This window comes from Artibeus jamaicensis, unplaced genomic scaffold (assembly GCF_021234435.1).
Source record: "Artibeus jamaicensis isolate MK-2021 breed Jamaican fruit bat unplaced genomic scaffold, CSHL_Jam_final scaffold_369, whole genome shotgun sequence".
Taxonomy (NCBI): domain Eukaryota; kingdom Metazoa; phylum Chordata; class Mammalia; order Chiroptera; family Phyllostomidae; genus Artibeus; species Artibeus jamaicensis.
Window position 1 is genome coordinate 41,531,927 of NW_026522042.1, and position 20,750 is coordinate 41,552,676.

Genomic DNA, 20,750 nt, shown 5'->3' on the forward strand with positions numbered 1-20,750 from the left:
TGACTTGCAAAACTGTGGGAAAATGAACTGATGCTTTGGTACACTGTGTAATACACATAAAAATTATTGTATTATTATGCCCTGGCTGGTGCGGTTCAGTGGATTGAGTGCTGGCCAATGAACCAAAATGTCACTGGTTTGATTCCCAGTCAGGGCTCTTGCTTGGGTTGCATGCCAGGTGCCTGGTTGGGGGTATGCAAGAGGCACCCAGTTGATATATCTCTTACACAGCCAAGTTTCTCTCCCTCTCTTTCTCCCTCCCTTCTCATCTCTGTAAAAATAAGTAAATAAAATCTTTAAAAAAATTATTGTATTACTTTGCCTTCTTTCAATGTTCTATATAATACTTTTCTAATGTAGAAACAGTTGAAACCTATTTTGTTTCTTTGAAAAATATTCCTAAACTGGAGGGCATTAACACACCCACAAACTATAAGCTCTGAGTGTTGAAGAAGATTTCTTGCTGGTGAATGTCATGCCAAAACCTTTGGGTCCTTAACATTTGCTACATATTGATTAGACCTTCCTCAGAAAGGTAGGAAACAGGAGGAAAGAAGTTCAGTTGGTGCCTCTGTGTCATTAATCTATTCAACACATGCTTTAAGATTAAAATTTTGTTGCATTGATTCCTTCTGGAAATTTCATTAATAAATTGAGAGGGTTTAAGGTTTTGAGTCAAAGGACCTGGTTTAAGCTGTAGTTTTGTCACTAGCTAGTTATGTGTCTTTAACAAAATTACATATCATCTTTTCACTTATCCGTTCTCAGTTTTTCTGTTAAGAACAGAATTTCCCTTATAGGTTGGTTGTAAAGGTTAGTGAGGTAATTAATGCACACAAGTGGCTTAAATGGCTCATAAGTAGGAACTGGTACTTAAAAAAATCAAAGATAGCACATCTTTTGTCATCACAATCAGCATTAATTCTGTTGGAGGTTAACTTTTATTATATAAATGTTGACCTAAGATATGCAAACTTTCAGATGTGTACAGAGATTAAACCACTCTTTGTGGTCTTTATTTTTCATCTCATGGTGATGAAGAGATGCAACCTAAAACTGATGCAATCTGAACCTCATGGAGGGTGGTAAGTGTATATCTCACATAAACAGTCCTCAGGTTGGGATTACATACCCAAGTGAACTACCGTTCAAAGAGCTCTAAGGGTTGGAATAGAGAAAGGGCACTTGTGAGCATGGCCAGCCTCTCTGGAATGGCTCCAGGTCAGGTCCCATGGGCTCTGCTTCACTGTGGAGCATCTAAAGGCCACTCTTTGCTTCAGCTCAGAACTTTAGCTGGGGTTTTTGTTTCAGCCTGGGAGGCCTAACACCTGATTCACCCTCAGAACCTCTATGGGATCAAATACTCTTCAGTTTTAAAAACTTGCATCTGGACTGAAGGTCTTCTACCGCTTACCCTGCAACCCTGTGGGACCTGCCTTAGCAGAATAAGAGAGATCAGAGTTACGGTCAGAAGTAGCCAAAATATTCACAGAGTCTCTGGAACCATCTCCTCCTAAAGGGTGCATTGCTTAATAATGATCTGGAATGTGGGATCTATAAGAGTAGAGAGCTTAAAATAACTTAGCCCCTACATGCTATTTTTAGATACCTAATATAAATGTTCTGATTCAGGGTGGGCCCTTCTTTCAGAGTTGGAAAAACCCTACCATGTGGGTGGTCTTGGGGGTTCCACTTGAAGATGGGAAACTTGTCAGTTCATATTTCTATTAGAAGTTTCCTTTCTCTTGGTTAGAACTGTGACCTGCATATTTCTCTGATAGCCAGGCCTGAGACTCCAGGGCCATGTGAGATGGGAACATGCACTTACCACCGTCTAGTGTTTAAAGGAAAAAAAAAAGGACAAGGCTCCCTTTAAGAATTTTTTTTAACCTATCAGTGGAAATGACCATGAATATCACTTCTGACAGCTCATGTGGAGCTATAATCCAACACAAATGATTTCAATTCATATTTGGTCCACAGGGCACATGTGATATTTTACATTACACATTGTATGGGACTTATTTTTATATTGTATAGGTGTAATCATGTGAAACAAATTGCAGTGGTACAGGGAAGGTACAGAACAGCTGTCTAAATGCATTCTCTCTCCTCCATTTCCATCCTTCTGGGTGGTTTCACCTTAGCATCATGAGCTAACCAGTTGCTTGATTGACTGGCAAGAGAGTTCCTAACCATAAGGACTAGTAGCTTTATAAGCCTTTACTGGAAGTCAGCAGAGCCCTGTGAACATCCAAATCTGAAGTTGAACAAGCTCTCACAAAAAGCTGTCTTCCTGTAGAAATTACAAGAATAATATAACTGAATTGACACTTTTCCTTAAAGAATAAAGGCAATTTGGAACTTCAGCTCATATTCTAAAATTGATCTGCTTAGAAGGTGATCCTATGTCTCATCATATACTTATTGTCCAAGCATACTCATTCAAGGTTCTTCTAATGTCTTTCAAAAGTACCTAGCACTGTTTTAACATCTCCATGCCTCACAATACTTTCTAATTCTTTCACCAATAGCCTCTAACCTCCTTGTCTTTCTGCTGCATTCTACTCATAGGATCCAACATTTAAGCATCTGCATTTTACTTCTACTCTTAGACTTCTGGTCACAGATGGAAGAAAGATCACTCCATTCAAGTGTTCATATTGATGCTGTTAGCAATGACCAGCCTGGCTAGGGTGATCCTTCAATCTGTAGCCAGTCAGCTTTCACTCATATCCTTCTGGTGGCCTTTCTAGACCTTTCTTCTGCCATGCACCTATGAGCAACTGAAATTCAATTTCTGGCCTTGGCTGGTGCAATGTAGTAAATGTTGAATTAAATATTGAGTAAATATTATTGAATGAATGGAAACTTCATACTAATATTATTTTTATACTTCCTTCCCATTCAGTGGCAACTGATAACCTTGCCACCATTCTCAAGGAGAAGATAGAAGCCATAAGAAGATAAGGTCTCTGTGATCAGAAGACCTTAGATAAGAAGGTCTCTGAGAACTTCCTGCACCTCTCCTTTTCTTTATTTCTGACTCAATGAAAAAGGTATTCATTCATTTGTCCAGGTATAATTGTTTCAACTGTATTCTGAACCCCCTTGCAGACTATCCTCCCTAACTCCCCCATCAAACATTCATTTTGTGATCTCAACATGTGGTTTCTCCTCTCTTCTAGATCTTCAGTTATTTTATTTCTAATGGTCATCACTCTCAATACATATGTTTGTCCAAAGCTTTTAAAATTTAATCCTAACCTCCTCTTTTGAAACTATTCTCACCAATATCCCTGAATTGTCAAAACTAGTGAATAATCCTCTCTATTGTTGTGTCAATCTTCTCTCTTGATTATTTCCTGTTTTCCAACACTAGCCTGCCTTGGTTTGTATGATACTTTGCTTCTATGTCTCATTTCCTTTTCTTAGATGCCTTTATAGATATCTGCACATTTATTCATACTTCTAATGGACATATTTTCCAGAGTTCAATTCTCTTTCCTCATACTACACCCTCTCCTTTGGTGACCTCAGCTACACTTACAGCTATGATCACAGATGCTGTGATAATCCTAAAGCTGCATCTCCCACTAGGGTCATCCTCTTGGAGTCTCTGAGTACTCAGAAATTACTCATTTCTGGGTGATCTATGAATACTTTATAATTAAAATGTCTAAAACCAAACTCATGACCCTCTACATTCTCCTCTTATTTGTTATTGGTGATTGATGCTGTCTGTGCTCACTAAACCTGGAAATAACTGAGTCCCTTTTTTCTCTCTCCCTGATGCACTAATTCATCTTCAAATCCTGTCGATTCTGTCTCCTCCTTATCTGTCATTTTTCCCTCTTCCTTCTATGTATATTGTCATTATCTTGGTTCAGGCTCCCCTTATTTATCTGAACCCCTGCAATGGTTTCTAACTGGTCTCACTGTCATTTAAATTTATCTATCATATAACTGACAGTGTGTTTTTCCTGAAAGGAGAATCTGAACACATTACTCCCTTGTTTAAAATCTGTCCATGTCTCCTCTACCATTTAGGATCAAGTTCAAAATTCCTAGTAGGAGGCATAAGGCCTATATCGATGTGACCTCTATCCTCTTTGTAACATCATCACTCAGACATAGCAAAATCAGGCACTTGCCAATTCCCTTAGTGCTCTTTACATTGTGACTTGGTACAAGCTACCCCTTTGCCAAACCTACTGTCTTCCTATTTTACCCCCTGGCCCAGCTCACCCTTTCCAACAGGTTTTCCTAAACTTTGCAGAATATATCAGTCCCCATAGCATGTATCTTCAGATGCTGCCATTTCTCATCTGCTATAAAACTGTTGGTACCTCAAGTAGAAATTGTTTCTCTCTTACACATTATCTCTAGGCTAATCTTACCTCTTAACCCCATTTAACAGAGCTTCTACAAATAGAATTTTTTAATTAAAAAATTTTTTAGTCTTTTATTGTTATTAAGTTATAGGTGTCCTTTATTTTCCCCCATAGCTCACCCAAGTCCTCTCCCCTCCACTCCCACAATCAATTCCCCCCATTGTCCATGCCCATGAGTCCTCTACTCATGTTCCTTTTCTTGCTCCTTCCCCTTCTTTTCCCCATTACTCCCCTCCTCTTTCCCCTCTGGTTACTGTCATTTGTTCTTTATTTCCAAGTTCCCAGTTCTATTTTGCTCATTTGTTTGTTTTGTTGATTAGGTTCCACTAATAGGTGAGATCGTATGGCATTTGTTTTTCAAATCCTGGCTTATTTCACTTAGCATGAGGCTCTCCAGTTCCATCCAGGAGCAGCATCTTTCTTTCTTTCTGTTGTATAGTATTCCATTGTGTGACTGAACCACAGTATTTTGATCCACTCATTTACTGGTGGGCATTTAGGCTGTTTCTAGCACTTGGCTATTGCACATAGCACTGCTATGAAAACTGAGGTGCATAGGCTCTTTTGAATTGGCAATTCACGATTCTTAGGGTATCATCCCAGCAGTGGGATTGGTGAATTGAAACGCAGTTCCATTTTTAGTTTTCTGAGGAGATCCCAGACTGTTTTCCACAGTAGCTCCACCAGTCTGCATTCCCACCAACAGTGCACTAGGGTCCCAGTTTCTCCACAACCTTGCAGCACTTGCTTGTTGTTTTGTTTATGATGGCCGTTCTGACTGCTGTGAAGTGTTATCTCATTGTGGTTTTAATTTGCATCTCTCTAATGGCTAGTGATGTTGAACTTTTTTCATGTGTCTTATACTCTGTAAATAGATTACAGAAACCAGTTTAAATCTTATTCAATAAAATCACAATCTTAAGGCAATAGCTTGTCACTGCTACCATGCATAAACACAGTAAAGCCCAGAGGGTGGGAAGGCCACATCTGTGTAACTTCTGCCACCAATGCACTATTAGAATGCCTGTGTCATCTATGATCTCTTGCTGTATCCATTTGCAGCAGCAGATTAGAAAACAGAAGTTCGGAAATGCTAAAGGTGTATAAGTTCAAATTTTCAATTATGCATTACATATAGAAAGGTAAAATACAACATTATGTATAGAGAGATACAATGTCATACTTAACCACAAGTTTTCATTATTTTAGAGAATATTTTGTACTGAAGTTCTGGTTAACTTTCCATAGCATTATTTTACAACTTCTAGTAGTTTCACAATTTACTGTATCATTAAATTCTTTTCAACTTCTCACTCGCTAAGTGCATTTTGGCTTGTGTCACATGATACTTCCACTTCCCCAGCACTTTAGTATTTACAGAGGCTTCCAATCACGAGAGGATGTGACACAGGCAGATTGAAATATTATTTGTGGTGTCTGCAACAGGGCACCCCCATGCCATTTAACTTTGGACTTACAAACTTCCCATCTGGGACTTTGAGGCACCTGACTTGCATTAACTATATACAATCTCAAGCTTTTTGGAAGTCCAGAATCATATAATCTCGAGGGAAGGAAATTTAGCTGTATGCTAATTTTTCATTGTGCATTGTACCTACAGTGGTTGGTTTGCTCCAGCTTTCTCTTGCCTTTTCTTCTTTACTTGAAATTGTTTCCTGTTTATATGAACCAGGATGATGCAGAGGCCTCAACAGGCAATAAATCCTGCAGAGGAAAGGCAGACTAAGATAGGAAAACATTTCATTCTCTCGGTGCAATGAATAAGGCTGCTCTGGAGTCTGCAATATGGATTTTCCTTTTTTCCCCAATTCCCAGTGTGGGTTGTACACAAAAAAGGACCAAAAACTGCAGATCATTTCTCTACTCCAATTCTCAGAAGAAGCTATAGGAAGTAGATTGGAGATTATAGATAGGAATAGAATCATATATGATCTAATGACTATAGATTAACTACAAAGAAAATCAAGGAGAAAGTTATTTCTGAAATCTTTCTTTGCTCCCCGTATTTGAATTTTCCAAGATAATATACCAGTTAATGTCTGATCTATAAAATGAACTGCATTTGGAGAAGTGATTTTCTCTGCCTTTGGATTATTTGTTTAATTTATTAGAGTGATCCAGATAACAAAATATTACTGTATCGGGCTTTCCAGTCAAAACTGGTGTTTTATAATTGAAGAAACTGAAGCCAAGAGATATGATAGACCTTTCTGTAATATACTGGCATCTCTCTTTTTCCACTCATCTCTAATTCTTCTTAACATATATTCACACCCCTTGCCTGCTACCCAACCCCCCAACACACTTCCATGTAGCTCATCCTGGTTTTGCTCAGAGTTCATTAACAATAGCAAGCTGCATGTAAGCTGGGGTTCCTGAAGTGCCCTCCAATAGTGATTAAGCAAGGAAAACTCAAATCACTTTCTCTACAATCATTTCAGAAGAGAGTAATTCGGACAGACTCATGCTCTTTAGCTCTCCCTAGAATAGAAAGAGAAATTTATAAGAAAGCACATCTCAAATACACAAGACCGTCCATGATGCTCAATGAAGGCTGTATAAGGTCCAACTTCTGGGAAAAAATCCAGAAACTTCCAAGAAAAGTGTTATTGTTTTTAAGCAAATAAAGGGGCAAGGGTAGATATGAAGATATAGAGAAGAAAAATCAAGTGTGCACAAAGAAGGGTTAAAAGAGAGGCAACTCCCTCAAGTGACCAGATGGCCCAGATCTTGGCAATAAATCTCTTGACAGTTTTTCAACGTCCGAGAAACTTGTGTTTATAAGTTAGCCAAAACACCTGCTCGAGTTTCACTTTTGGGTAACTTATGTTCTGCAGAATTTAGCTTGAGGTTTAAAGGGTGATGAGTGATTAGTGAAGTTGACCCTGATATGTATTGGATTTTTCAAATTAAAAGAATTGTATTTTGCACAGATAATGTATGTGGGTAAAGCATCTGCCATCAAGTAATTTAAAGAGGAATAAACAATGAGATGAACTCTTAACCTGTCCATTAACTTTGCATTTTGAATTAGTTATAGACTCACAGAGTTGCAAAACATAATACATAAAGGTCCCATGTGCTCTTCACCCAGCTACCTCCTACCTCCCATCATGGTAACATCTTCTATAACTCGAGTTCATTGTTGAAACCAGGAAATTGACATTGGCATAATACAATTAACCAGACTACAGATCTTGCTCAAATTTCACCAGTTTTTGCAACTATTCATTTTGCACATATGCAGTACTAAGAAATATTATTCTGTGTGTTGAGTCATGTAACAATCACCGCAACCCAGATACAGAGCTGCTCTATCACTGCAAAAGGACTCCTCCTTACTTCTCCTGGGTAGTTACCTTTCTGTAAGGTACCTTTCTGTACCTTTTTATAGGGTTCAGTGCATTCTGTAGCCCTTTTCCCTTACTGTTTTTCATAGGCTAGAGGACATTTTTTCTTCTAGGGAAAATGAGATATTGTAAAAAATTGAGATGAAACTTTCTATAAAATTATATGATATTGGTGATATAGATCATATATCACCAATATATGTGATAGTTTGAGCAATGTCAAAGAAACTCTTTGATGGGTATAAAGTCCCACAATTTACAGGTGTGAGCGATAGGTTGGTAGAGTAAAAATATGCTGTGTCAAAGGTAGTGAAAACTGGCTCTGTTTGATCCTATTAAATGAGGATTTTGACCAAAGCATGAGATCTTTTTTCTGTTTATAGGGGCAAAATTGATGTTCTAACATTCTACCCTATTATATACCTTAGATAGACAGAAGAGTGTATTATAGGTGCATGCTTTCGTCAATACAGAAGGAAAAACATTTTTGGAAATTCTTTAAAGGTTAAAAAGTTAAAAATCAGACTGTCTTTAGGGTAAGGAGTTTAATAAAACAGTTTGTGTTGAGTTGGCATCAGAAATGCTTCTATAAACTCCCAAGAAGCAAAAGAACAAGTCACTCTATCCTGATAATTAATTAGATTAACTTCTAGTTGATGGGTTTTGAATTCATCTGAGATCACACATTCTCATTATGTTTCCTGGGGAAAGCTTTTACAAAGATGGAATATAAAAACAGCCAGGTTTTCCCCTCTTCAAGATCAGGGTTTGGTAGATGTGACTCTACTTACCACTGTGGGCGCCTCCCTGCACTGTGCCATTCTGCCTGGCAGAGGAAATCTCCCCATGGCTCTACCCAACATTTTGAGGGAAGCTGTTGTAGAAGACAGTTGGACCCACTAAGAACATCTGCCCTAGAGAAGTTAGTTAAGAAGAATGACAAAGCTTGAATCTCAGCAGTCCTTAAATCCAGAAGGTCATCAATTACTGACCATGGAGAAGTGTCTCTCAAACTTTATTATAGATAATTATGGCTGGGGTGCCTATTAAAATTGTCTCAAACTAAACATTTCTGCTTAGGGAGATGTGGGATGGTACCTAGTCCATTTTCACTAATGCGTATGGTTCTTGTCCATAGCCATATTTGGAGAAAATGTATCTAATGTTTGAGTAGTCTGCCATGCTCATTTTGATGGTATTGAAAAATGAACCCAGAAAACCCTTCAGTTCACATCTGAACTGAAGCCATCTAAAAGTCACACTGTCTTGGAACTTGTCTCTTGACTTCCAAAGTAATTGGTATTGAAGTGACAACTAAGAACCTCACTTTTTTAAAGAGAAGGAAAAAATGCATGATTATGGGCACAGAAAAATTTCTCTTAAACTATAAAAAGTTTGTCTGGGAATTGTGAAACATTGGACCAGCATGCCAGACATCAAACAGGAAAAGCTGCCTATGTGGAAAGAATGCCCAGGCAACATGGCACTGGGAGCCACATGATTCCAGGGATAAGATCTCAGAGTTCAAATGATAAACTGTGTTCACAGTTTTCCAGGAGCTCAAAAAACTTAGTAGACTATTTTTTTATTGTGAATATTTCTTACACTGAACTCATTATTATTGGTTCTATCTTGCCATCATGGGGACTAAAATATAAGAAAAGTGGCTGGCTTGTGGCAATGAAGACTACAGTGAACACAGCTAAGTACCTTTCTGTAAGTGGATGCCATCTCATAATTAGACAAACACAATGCTTCTTCATGCCTCCACTTGGCATCACAGAATACCTTTCAAGATGATCTGAGGATACACCTTGCCAATATAGGCTTGATATTCAGACATATTGTTTTAAAGTATTGTTTAAATTAATATTTTGAGACATATTGTTTTAAAGAGAGCTGTGAAGCAGTCTGAAAATTCAAGCATATTGGCTATACCTTAGAATAACAATGCCCAGGACTGTGAGTAATGAAATTAGAGTAGAGAAGGATAAGTGGACTGATTCACTTACTAACTTTGCCCAATGCTGCCAATATCAGGCGCAGGATGGTGTATAAAGTAACTACCTGTAAGATGACAGAAAAATGGTCTAGGAACCTTTGGTCTCAGTGTACAAATTCTTTCCACTTTTTGTGGAGTCATTCTCAATTTTAAATTGAGTCTAAAAGTATGAACCTTACTTTTTTTCTTTTAGTTTTTGGCAACTGTGGACAATTAAAAAATTACTAGATAGGGGTAAAACAACCAATATGTTGGGACACCCGAAAATAACTTTTTAAATAAGTTGCATGTTTTGCCAATGTGAATTATAAATTTTTGGATTTGTTTACTTTTCTATAATCTTATAAGAAATTGCTACTACTGTCCTCTATTTATCAGCCATTAATTATTGAGCACCTGTTGTATGCTACCACTGTGCTAGGAGTATAGGGAAACAATAGTGACATTGCTCAAAAAGAATAACATTTTCCCCTTTTCTTAACTAAAAGTTTTATATAACATGTTTACTTTTTCTATTTATATGAAATTAATTATTGCTTTACCTTATAACTATTAGGCAAATAGTCTCATTAGAAAGGTTAGCTTACCCACAATAAAGAATTAAAGCCAAATAGAAATTGTTTGGTGAACAATATTTGTCCAAATATTTTCTTGGTCTAAGGCACAGGTGGCAAACACAAGGCCTATGGACTGAATCTGCCCCTCCACCTTGTTTTATCTGGCCCAGCACCTTGTTTCTACCTGGCAGCGGCGCCAAGCTCTTGTTAAGGAGTAGTTACATTTATACAGCCCTAAAATTATGTTCGGCTCTTTGAAGGAACCATGAGGCTGATGTGGCCCCTGGTAAAAATGAGTTTGATACCCCTGGTCTAAGGAATGAATCTTTTTTATTTTGCAGTGAATATATTTCTTTAGTCATGGGTTTTTATAATCCTAATCCTCAATATTAGGCTCAATTGTCTCATTAAATGTAGCTTCTCTGTATAATTTTATTGCTATCTTATAAGCCATGTTTTTTTATTTCACTAGAAGAAAGGATACAATTGAAAATGATCAACTTCTGGCCAAGATGGGGGCATAGGTAGATACACTTTGCCTCCTTGCACAACAAAAGAAGGACAACAACAAACTGAAAAACAAAAAATAACTAGAACTTCCAGAAGATCAAACTATATGGAAGTCCAACAACCAAGGAGATAGTGAAGAAACATTCATCCAGACTGGTAGGAGGGGCGGAGATGGGCAGCTGGAGTGGAGAGGACTTGGGTCAAGGTGGCGGCTTGTAGACTGGATGAGGCTACAGCTGCCAGAGCAGGCGGTCCCACATTCCCGTGCAGATAAACCAGCAGGAACAATTAGGGAGCAATACAGACCTTGCAACCCAGGGTTCCAGTGCAGAGAAATAAAGTCTCAAGCCTCTGATTGAAAACACCTGTGGGGGTTGTGGTGGCAGGAGAAACTCCCAGCCTCACAGGAGAGTTGATTGGAGAGACCCACAGGGTCCTAGAACATACACAAGCCCACCCACCTGGGAATCAGCACCACAAGGGCCCAATTTGCTTGTGGGTAGCAGAGGAGGTAACTGAAAGCTTGCAGAAAGCTGAGCAAGCAACATTGTTCCCTCTCAAGACTGCTCCCACACATATAGCACCACAATACAGAGACCTGGGTTGCTCCACCCTGGTGAAGGCCCTGCCCCTTACTATATAACAGGTGCACTGACACACAAAAAAATATGGCCCAAATGAAAGAACAGATCAAAGATCCAGAAAAACTACAACTAAGTGATGAAGAGATAGCCAACCTATCAGATGCAGAGTTCAAAACACTGGTAATCAGGATGCTCACAGAAATGGTTGAGTATGGTTAAAAATAGAGGAAAAAGTGAAGGTGAAAAGTTGAAATAAAGAAAAATATACAGGGAACCAAGGGAAGAAAACTGGGACTTAAATCAAAGGTTCGGAGCAAAAGAAAGAAATAAACATTCAACCAGAACAGAATGAAGAAACAAGAATTCAAAAAAAAAAATGAGAGGCTTAGGAACCTCTGCGACAACTTTAAAAGTTCCAACATCCAAATCATAGGGATGCCAGAAGGAGAAGAGGAAGAGCAAGAATTTGAAAACTTATTTGACCATAATGAAGGAGAACTTCCCTAATCTGGTAAAGGAAATAGGCTTCCAGGAAGTCCAGGAAGCTCAGAGAATTCCAAAAATGTTGGACCCAAGGAAGCACACACCAAGGCACATCATAATTTTATTACTCAAGATTAAACATAAGGAGAGAATTTTAAAAGCAGCAAGAAAAGAGACAGTTATCTACAAAAGAGTTCCCATAAGACTCTCAGCTGATTTCTCAAAAGAAACAGGCAAGAAGGGGCTTGAAAGAAGTACTTGAAATCATGAAAGGCAAAGACCTACATCCAAGATTACTCTATCCAGCAAAGCTTTCATTTAGAATGGAAGGGAAGATAAAGTGCTTCCCAGATAAGGTCAAGTTAAAGCTGTTCATCATCACCAAGCCCTTATTATATGAAATTTTAAAGGGATTTATCTAAGAACAAGGGGATAAAAAATATGAACAGTAAAATGAAAACAAACTCACAACTATCAACAACCAAACCTAAAAACAAAAACAAAAACAAAAATAAACTAAGCAAACAACTAAAGCAGGAACAGATTCACAGAAATAGAGATCACATGGAGGGTTATCAGCAGGGAGGGGAGAGAATGGAGGAAAAGGTACAGGGAATAATAAGCATAATTGGTACATTTTATGGGAAATGGTACATAGTATGGGAAAATTGGTACATAGTATGGGAAATGGAGAAGCCAAAGAACTCATATGTATGACCCATGGACATGAATTAAGGTAGGGGGATGCTGGTGGAAGGGGATACAAGGCAGAGGGAAATAAAGGGGAGAAAATGGGACAACTGTAATAGCATAATCAATAAAATATATGAAAAAAGAAAATGATTAATAACTCCTATTTAGGTTTAAAATTGAGAGAATTTAATGCCACATTTACTTATTTTTTAATTCTAGTGTCCATGGAGGGGAAATGTGTGCAGCAACAATTCCATATTATAAAATTATTTTTCTTTAAATATACACAGAGTATTTGCTTCATCAGAACAACTTTCTGTTCTTCCTTCATTCCACCAAGCTGTTTGGTAGTTTAGATAATAATTCAATTTAGACATGAAGAAACTCAAGTATAGAGAAATATTAGATGGTATTCTCAAGTGAATACATTTGATTTGTAACTCAGATGTGACCAGAATAGTGGTGATTATTTTTTCACCAAGTCACATAACTATCTGACATGTGACGTATAAATATTTACAATGCAGCATGTATTCTCAATTACACAATCATGAGATGTGCAAGGCCTTTGCAAGTTGTGGCACATGGAGATGCTGTGTGCTACTTCAGAGGACCATCTGTAATTAGTAATAAGATATTACTTGCTGTGCTTACATTTAAGTCTATGCTGAAAGTCTATTTGCAAATTTATTTCCTGAAACATATTTACTTGTTCATTGTAACATCTGTTAAACCTGCCCATGTATTACTAACATAGCACATCTAAGTATAAAATGGTATCATTGGATATCACCATTGGGTTGATCAGGCAAATTGAACTGGGTAAAGTTTATGTTTGAAACATGTGGCACTGACTACCTTTGTAGGTTGAATTCTGTTCATTTCAATAACAGAGTTGTATTGATAATAGCTGTTGAGTGTTTGGATTGGATGCTACCTGAACTTCATCCCACATATGTGGATTAGGAGTGATATTGATAACTATTTGCACAGGGCATTATTATTTTGAAAGGACTTTAACAGATGTCACATAAACAGAGTGTACATATAATACTGATTAGGGAGGCAATAAATACCAGGCACCCATGCAGAACTTAACTACTCCACTTAAGCAAATTCAAGCAGTTGTGACTTAAGCCTTGGTACTTTCCCATATTAAAGGCAGCTGGAAGACTTGGAAGTTTCCTTCATAAGCCTGTCCACTTTTCTAATTTATCACAGTCCCATCATTCTGTGAGAGTTCAGGTTGAGCCAATCTTCTCCATGCTTTTTCCAGTCCATTTATCTATCTCATTTCTGGTCTCTAAAGCATTTATAATCAGCATCTTATTATTTTTATACTTGAACATATACTGCCATTATTATATAATACATACAAAGTCATGATTCACATGGTCAGTTTCAGAGGGTGTCACAAGCAGATATACACACTCTATAAAAATAATTTATTTCAAGGGAGAATATACTCACCAACTATCTTTAAATTCTCTATCATATTTCACCTTCTGCCCTCATACACCACAATCCCTTCATTGCCTCTTTGTCAATGATTATTCATGTGGGGAAATATTTCTCTAGGGTAACTGTGCTTCTGGCAGAGTAACTAGTAATAAACTTTCTCTTCCCCTGTAGACAAGTCGAAATCTGGAAAAAAATACAAAGCAACTCTGGTTTCAGATGATCAGTGAACAGGACTGTGTCCCATGAGAGAAGAGAACCAAACAAAGTATGGTCTATGACTCACCCATCTTTCTGCCTACAAGTGCTCAATGGACACTAGTCCAGAGAGAGACTCCAGCAGAGCATTGGTGGTTCCAGGGACCTGAGGTAATGGAGACCAGAGTTCACAGAACTCACAGAGGCAGCTGAAAGTGGTGGGGCAGAGAACTGAAGACAGTTAGCTTCTCAGAGACAGAGGCCCAGAACTCTGCATGGAGGGAGGGACAGGAGTCTCTTAAGTCTTCAAATGAAAACTAAACTGCATATGTAAAGAGTGGTACTCCAAGAGGACAAAAATGGCCAAGGAGCTATAAATCAAACAATTTCAAGAGATCATATTAGGCTGGGGACATTCTAGAATGAAGAGACTCAAGGGGCACACAGACATTCAGTAGGGACTCCCAAAATGTCAAATTTCAGAATGTGATTAAATTAGATGTGCCTTAACAAAACCTGGAAACAAAGTTTAAAAGGAAAAAGTTGATCCTTTCAATTCAATTGCCTGAAACCAAAAGGCAACATTCTTTGAAGGAAGACAGTACAATTTAGAAAATAACATAGTAGTCATAATGCAGCATCTAATCTAAAAGCACTAGGAATTGAAAGAAGCAAAAGTATGTGAACAACAACCAAGAGAAAAGTCAAGCATGAAAAATAGACCCAGAAATGATACAGATGATAAAATTAGATAAAAACTGGATGTCTATTATATTAATGTAAGCACCTAAACAGTATGAAAGACAAAGACTTTAAAAGAGTCCTTTTAAATATTCTGTAATTTAAAGTAAAACATAAACACAATAAGGAGAGGAATAAAGCTATATGAAACTTTCAGATCTGAAAACACCAATGCATGAATTGAAAAATTCACAGGATAGATTTAATATATTAGACAATGAAGGAAAAAAAGTGAACTTGAAGGAACAATAATAGGTGCTACACAGAATAAAGTACTTGTATCTAAAATAATGGGAATGACTTTTAAAAAAATATTTTATTTATTTTTAGAGAGAGGAAAAGGGAGGGAGAAAGAGAGGAAGAGAAACGTCAATCAGTTGCCTCTTGAATGCACCCTGACCAGGTACTGAATCAGCAACCCAGGCATGTGCCCTGACTGGGAATTGAACCAGAGACCTTGTGCTTTGCAGGATGACACCCAACCAACTAAGGCACTCAGTCAGGGCTGGAAATGACCTTCATAATCCAATAATAATAAGTTAAGCAAACCAATTAAAATGGGCAAAATTGAAACCCACGATTCACTAAAGTAGATCTACAAATTGTCAATTAGACAAGAAAAGGTACTCTCACTGGTGATCAGAAAAATGTAAACTAAAACCTCAGTGAATACCACTGTATATCATTAGGCTAAAACAAACTGACAGTGTGTATGAGAATGTGAAGTAACTGGAATTCTCATTCATTGCTGCTGATATTATAAAATGAAACAGCTACTTTGGAAAATAGTCTGACTATTTTTGCAAAATTAAAATACAAGGCAAATGGATTTTAAACCTTTGAAAAACGCTATTGAACATTAAGAAGAAAACACCCTTCCAGTCGTTTTCACTGTGTGTTTCTTGCTTTATTGAACTCCCATTCTCCTATTTCTTCCTGATTTTGTGTTACAAAAGCCTGCTAAATACTAAACTAAGGTATATTTACTATTTTTAAGGATTTACTTGAGCAAAACTTGATTTGAATCAAGCAGTATCAAACCAAAAGTGATTAGAAGAAGCACTGTACAGATAGGAGCTGAAGGGCAGAATTTATGGAGCAAACAAAGAAGCAAAGTCAGGAAATTATTGATTGGCTAGAGCCTAAAGTCTAGATGGTTGATTGTGATTGGGTTTTCTTAGGTTTTGATTTTGTGACCTTGAAGCTTTTACAGCCTTAGGTTTTAGATTGCTCAGCAGGCCACTACCACATGAGAGCCTCCTCCAGTCTAATGGCCTCCTTGTTTAATTAATTTAACAAGACCTAGCACTTAAGTGATTAAGCAGGAGCTTAGTGGATTTGAGGAGTAGGCAAGTCACAGTGTAGACCAAGCTGGAATCATCTCTAGCTAAAAGAGAGGCACAGAATGACAGGAAAACTCACATAGCATCATTATCATCGTGCATAGCTTTAACATTCTTATTGATTACTTGGTTTATAAATTAGACACAGCTTCTCTTTCAAGGATTATTCAGTCTTATTAAGAAGGAAAAAATATATGGAAAGTGGCATTGTAACAGAAGTACAATGTGCTATGCAAATTCATGTGTATTTCTGACAGAAGTGTTGACACTTTGTTGTGCTCAATGTCAGTCTTCTTTTCCTAAGTTTTAAATCAAGAATAACCTCTTCGAAGTCTACTGCACTAATGTCACAGGTTTCCTTTTCTCTCTCCCATAAGAGGTAGGAAGTTGGTAAATCAGGACCATAGTTATCAGGGACCTGGCTCCTCTTTCTTCTGCTTCATCATCCTTTGCATCTCTTGTTCATCTTCAAAATGGTGCACGATGACTGCTAGAGTGTTCCTGTCCATCACATTCATATTCCAATCACAAAGAAGTGAGGAAGAGGGCTGAAAATAAGCACCTGCCTGGGGACTCAGGTCTCCTTAAAGAGCTTTCCCACAAGCCCCACCCAGTTACTTCCGCTTTAGTCTCACTAGTCACTACTAGTTGTAAAAAACACAAGGGAATATATTCTTCTATCTGAGCATAGTTTTCCGGAATAAAATTGGATTCTGTAAGTAAAGATGAGAACGGAGAATGCCAATGAGGGGGTCAAATAGCAGTCTGTGCCGTGATCCATTTTTCAGAGTCTCAGACTTGTGAAGGCCAATGTGACTTGCCTGATAAATGATCATGTTTTTCCTTTTTTCTAATTTGTGTGGGAGAAATTGTTGATTTGGCATAGAAATCAACTGATAGGCATAGAAAACCCTTGACCTCCTAAACTGGCCACATTAAAGAAGGACCCATTTTCAGTAAGTGCTAAATAAACAATGTTTTACAAGAATATGTCTTCTTATAAAGTTCTTATGAATTTGATAATCTTCTGTTCAGTTTTTTGTTTGTTTGTTTATTATATCAACTGATTGCCTTCCCATGACCAAATATTCACAGTGGTAAATGCTGGAGTTTTTATGTTTCCACATGTACTTCTCTTCTGTACTGCTGTAATATTTTTCTTGGCACATAGAAGAAAGGGCTTTCATGAAGCGTAAAGGAACATATGGAGACAAGAAGGCTCCCTAATAAAGAGATGGCATGTGGGATGATGCAGAGGTAACATGATTACAAATCAGTCTCCAGGATCTTTATGCAGAATGGTCAGTGTCGAAGGAAAGAGTCAGGGGTGCTTTCAAGTACCTGAGAAAAGCATCTATGGGTCAAATGAGCCAGACTGGTTGGTCCTCTTTCTGAAAGTTAGAATGGGCCAAATCACCTACAAAACAAAAATAAACAAAAGCCCTTTATTTTAATTTAGAAGTACTGGTTTTACTGATGCCCAATTGCTAGAGATAATAATTAATATTACCTGCCAAGGTCCCAGAAAAACTGTGGAAATTGAATTATTACTTTATTTGTCTCTCAAATAAAATAATTGGATATTTTTCTAAATCCTTTTGATCTGCAGCAGGATAAATGTTGTTCCATTTGTAACCATTGCTATTATCAACAATAATAGAAAGGACAGTAAATGGCACCCAGACTTCAGCTTTGTGGCAGGTGCTACACTGAGTGAAGTTAAGTATGGTGTCTGCCCTGTGGCTGAGATCAATTTTGCAGCCATTATTCTGTTTCATTTAGTTTCAGGACTAAATGGCCAATTGTATAGTTAGGTTCTTGCCAGTGCATTTGTCTACAGCAGCAGCATCCACTTTTGTGATGATTCATAAGTACAAAATTGAATGGGAAGAGGAAAAATAAATGAATCACAAAGCCTGTTAGAGGCCCTTGAAAGTCCGGCCCAAGTGCTAGTAAATGCTAAAGGGGAACATATTTACTGTAGTGGAGGTAGATTAAGTGGATTAAATGGATAGATAATTGGGAAAGGCATGTGGGAAAATTGAATGAGTATAATGGGTAAAGAGCATAGTACAAAATGGACAAGTTTCTGGTGTCTAAATTGGGTACAGTGAGGGCCAGTGCTTATATCACCCAGATGAAGGGACTGCAGTTGGCTTGGGCCATCTGGTTTGAAAAGCAACTTTAACTTTTTGCTGTTTCTTCCCGAAGAAATGCTTTAATTAGGCACAGAAGTGGGTGCAGTGCCAGATAGTGGGTCCATGAGAGTGCCTAGGGACCACAGACTCATCTGTTCATCCCAGAGGAACTGTCCATACCCTAAACACGGTGGCACGCTCTCTGTGATCAGCATCTTTGCTGACAGAACTAGGTACAACAGAATCGTGTTACTGCTTTTGTTCATAGTCATTCATTCTGGCAATCATTTCCTTAATAGTTAATTCACTCAACATTTATTTACTAATTGATTTCTACATACAAAATGGTAGAAAACAAATCATATTTTTAAAAAAGTCATTGTCACTGGAGGATCAGAATATTGATGTGATAGTTTGGAAGATTAAATATAAGAGCATTTCTTATGTAGGCCCTCAGAGGAAATTGGGGTGATATGCGGCAGCGAGGTCATTGGTAGTAGTAGCTACTTGAGTCATTTTCCTAAGAGGTTATTGACAAGTTTTTTGAGGACTGTATCAAGGTGCAGGATGTTAAGATTAAAAATTGCAACCATCAGCTTTCCTTCTTTGGTTCATAAATACCCATTAACATTTTTATAATTATGTGGCTGACAAGGTAATGATGACTTTCTGGCATGTTCTTTATGGTTTAGAACTAGTGAAGTTTTCTCATTTTGCAAAGGGTTGTTTAGTGGACTGGCTTTTAGTTGAGTGGATATTCTGATTAACTGAGCATTTGATACATGGATTTAAATTTAATATAATAAGTTAGCAATAACGCTATCCCAGAAATGATTTAATCTGATTTAAATATGTAGATGCCTTAGGATTTTCCAAACTAAAACACAAAAAACAAAAACCACTAGAATCAATCCAGAAATTATTATGCAGGACTGCATATATGGTAACTATAGGCAGTGGAGCTGAGCCTGTACCACACCTAGGACATTGAATCTTACACAATTCCAATGTTTACATGTAGAAATGACTATTTTGATAACTAAATGCCATTTAATAGGAAATAAAGGGAGGGAAGATATAGAAATAGGGGAAAAAGCATTTGCTGCTTAGAGTATCCTTTCTGTCTTGTAATATCCAACATTTTGTTTCAGAGAACACTTGGTAACATTCCTCCACTAAGGGTTTGGACTGCTCTAAAAAACTTTCCATCTTGCATCCTTTCTCAGAACATTTCTCTAAGTTGATTCATTAAATTCCTTTAAACCCCCCTCATGTACAATAACAAGTGAGTTTAGCAAGGCTGCAGGATAGGAGATCAATACACAAAAATCAATTGTATTTCTATATACAAACTGGAAAATTGGAAACCAAGATATAAATACATTACCATTTTCAATGAAATCAAAATATGAAACACATAAGTATAAACCTTAAAAATATTTATAAGGTCTTTATATTTAAGACCACAAAATGTTGAGAAAAGACTGAAAGAATACCTAAGTACACAGAAAGGTATACCATGTTTATGGACTAGAAATCTTGCTTATGGTCCATGCTTATGGACTAGAACACAGATGGGTATAGATGTCAGTTGTTCCCAAATGTATCTGTAGATTTAATGAAATTTCTACAAAATCCCAGCAGGATTTTATACACAATATTTATAAATAAGGCAACACGATCTAGAATAAGTAAAACAATTTAGATGAAAAGTTTGAAGCTTAACAAGCTAAATAACTTGCTCTTAGTCATTCAAGTAGAAGCCCAGATATCCGAAACCATGCCATCTGTGGTTTGCCATCTGACTTCTGTGTTCACGATCTGCCCCCTTAAGCATAAATCTTGTACCCAGCAATCATTTTAATGTCTGTAATAATGCAACACAGAAATGCTTACTAAAACACAAAAAGGTGGATTTAAGAATGTCTGATAGGATATCAGACACTGTGTCGGAGTTCAAAAGTTGTCATTATTGGTCTCCTAGAACATTTGGATTTTTGTAATTGTTTCTTCATTAAACTCTACATTATGACAACCCATCCTTAGAAAGATGTTAGTAATTTCTTTCTACATATGACTTCTGATGCACTTTTGAGTGGAATGTTTATTGCATTCTTTTCCCCTTTAATTTCCCCTTTTGGCAGGGTGTTATTTAGAAATGCATTTTGAGTTATCAGATATATTTATAAATTAACTTTAAATTATTGACTTTCATCTAAATTGCATTGTCTGATATAGTCTTCATTACACATGTTATATGACACTCTGGAGATTTACT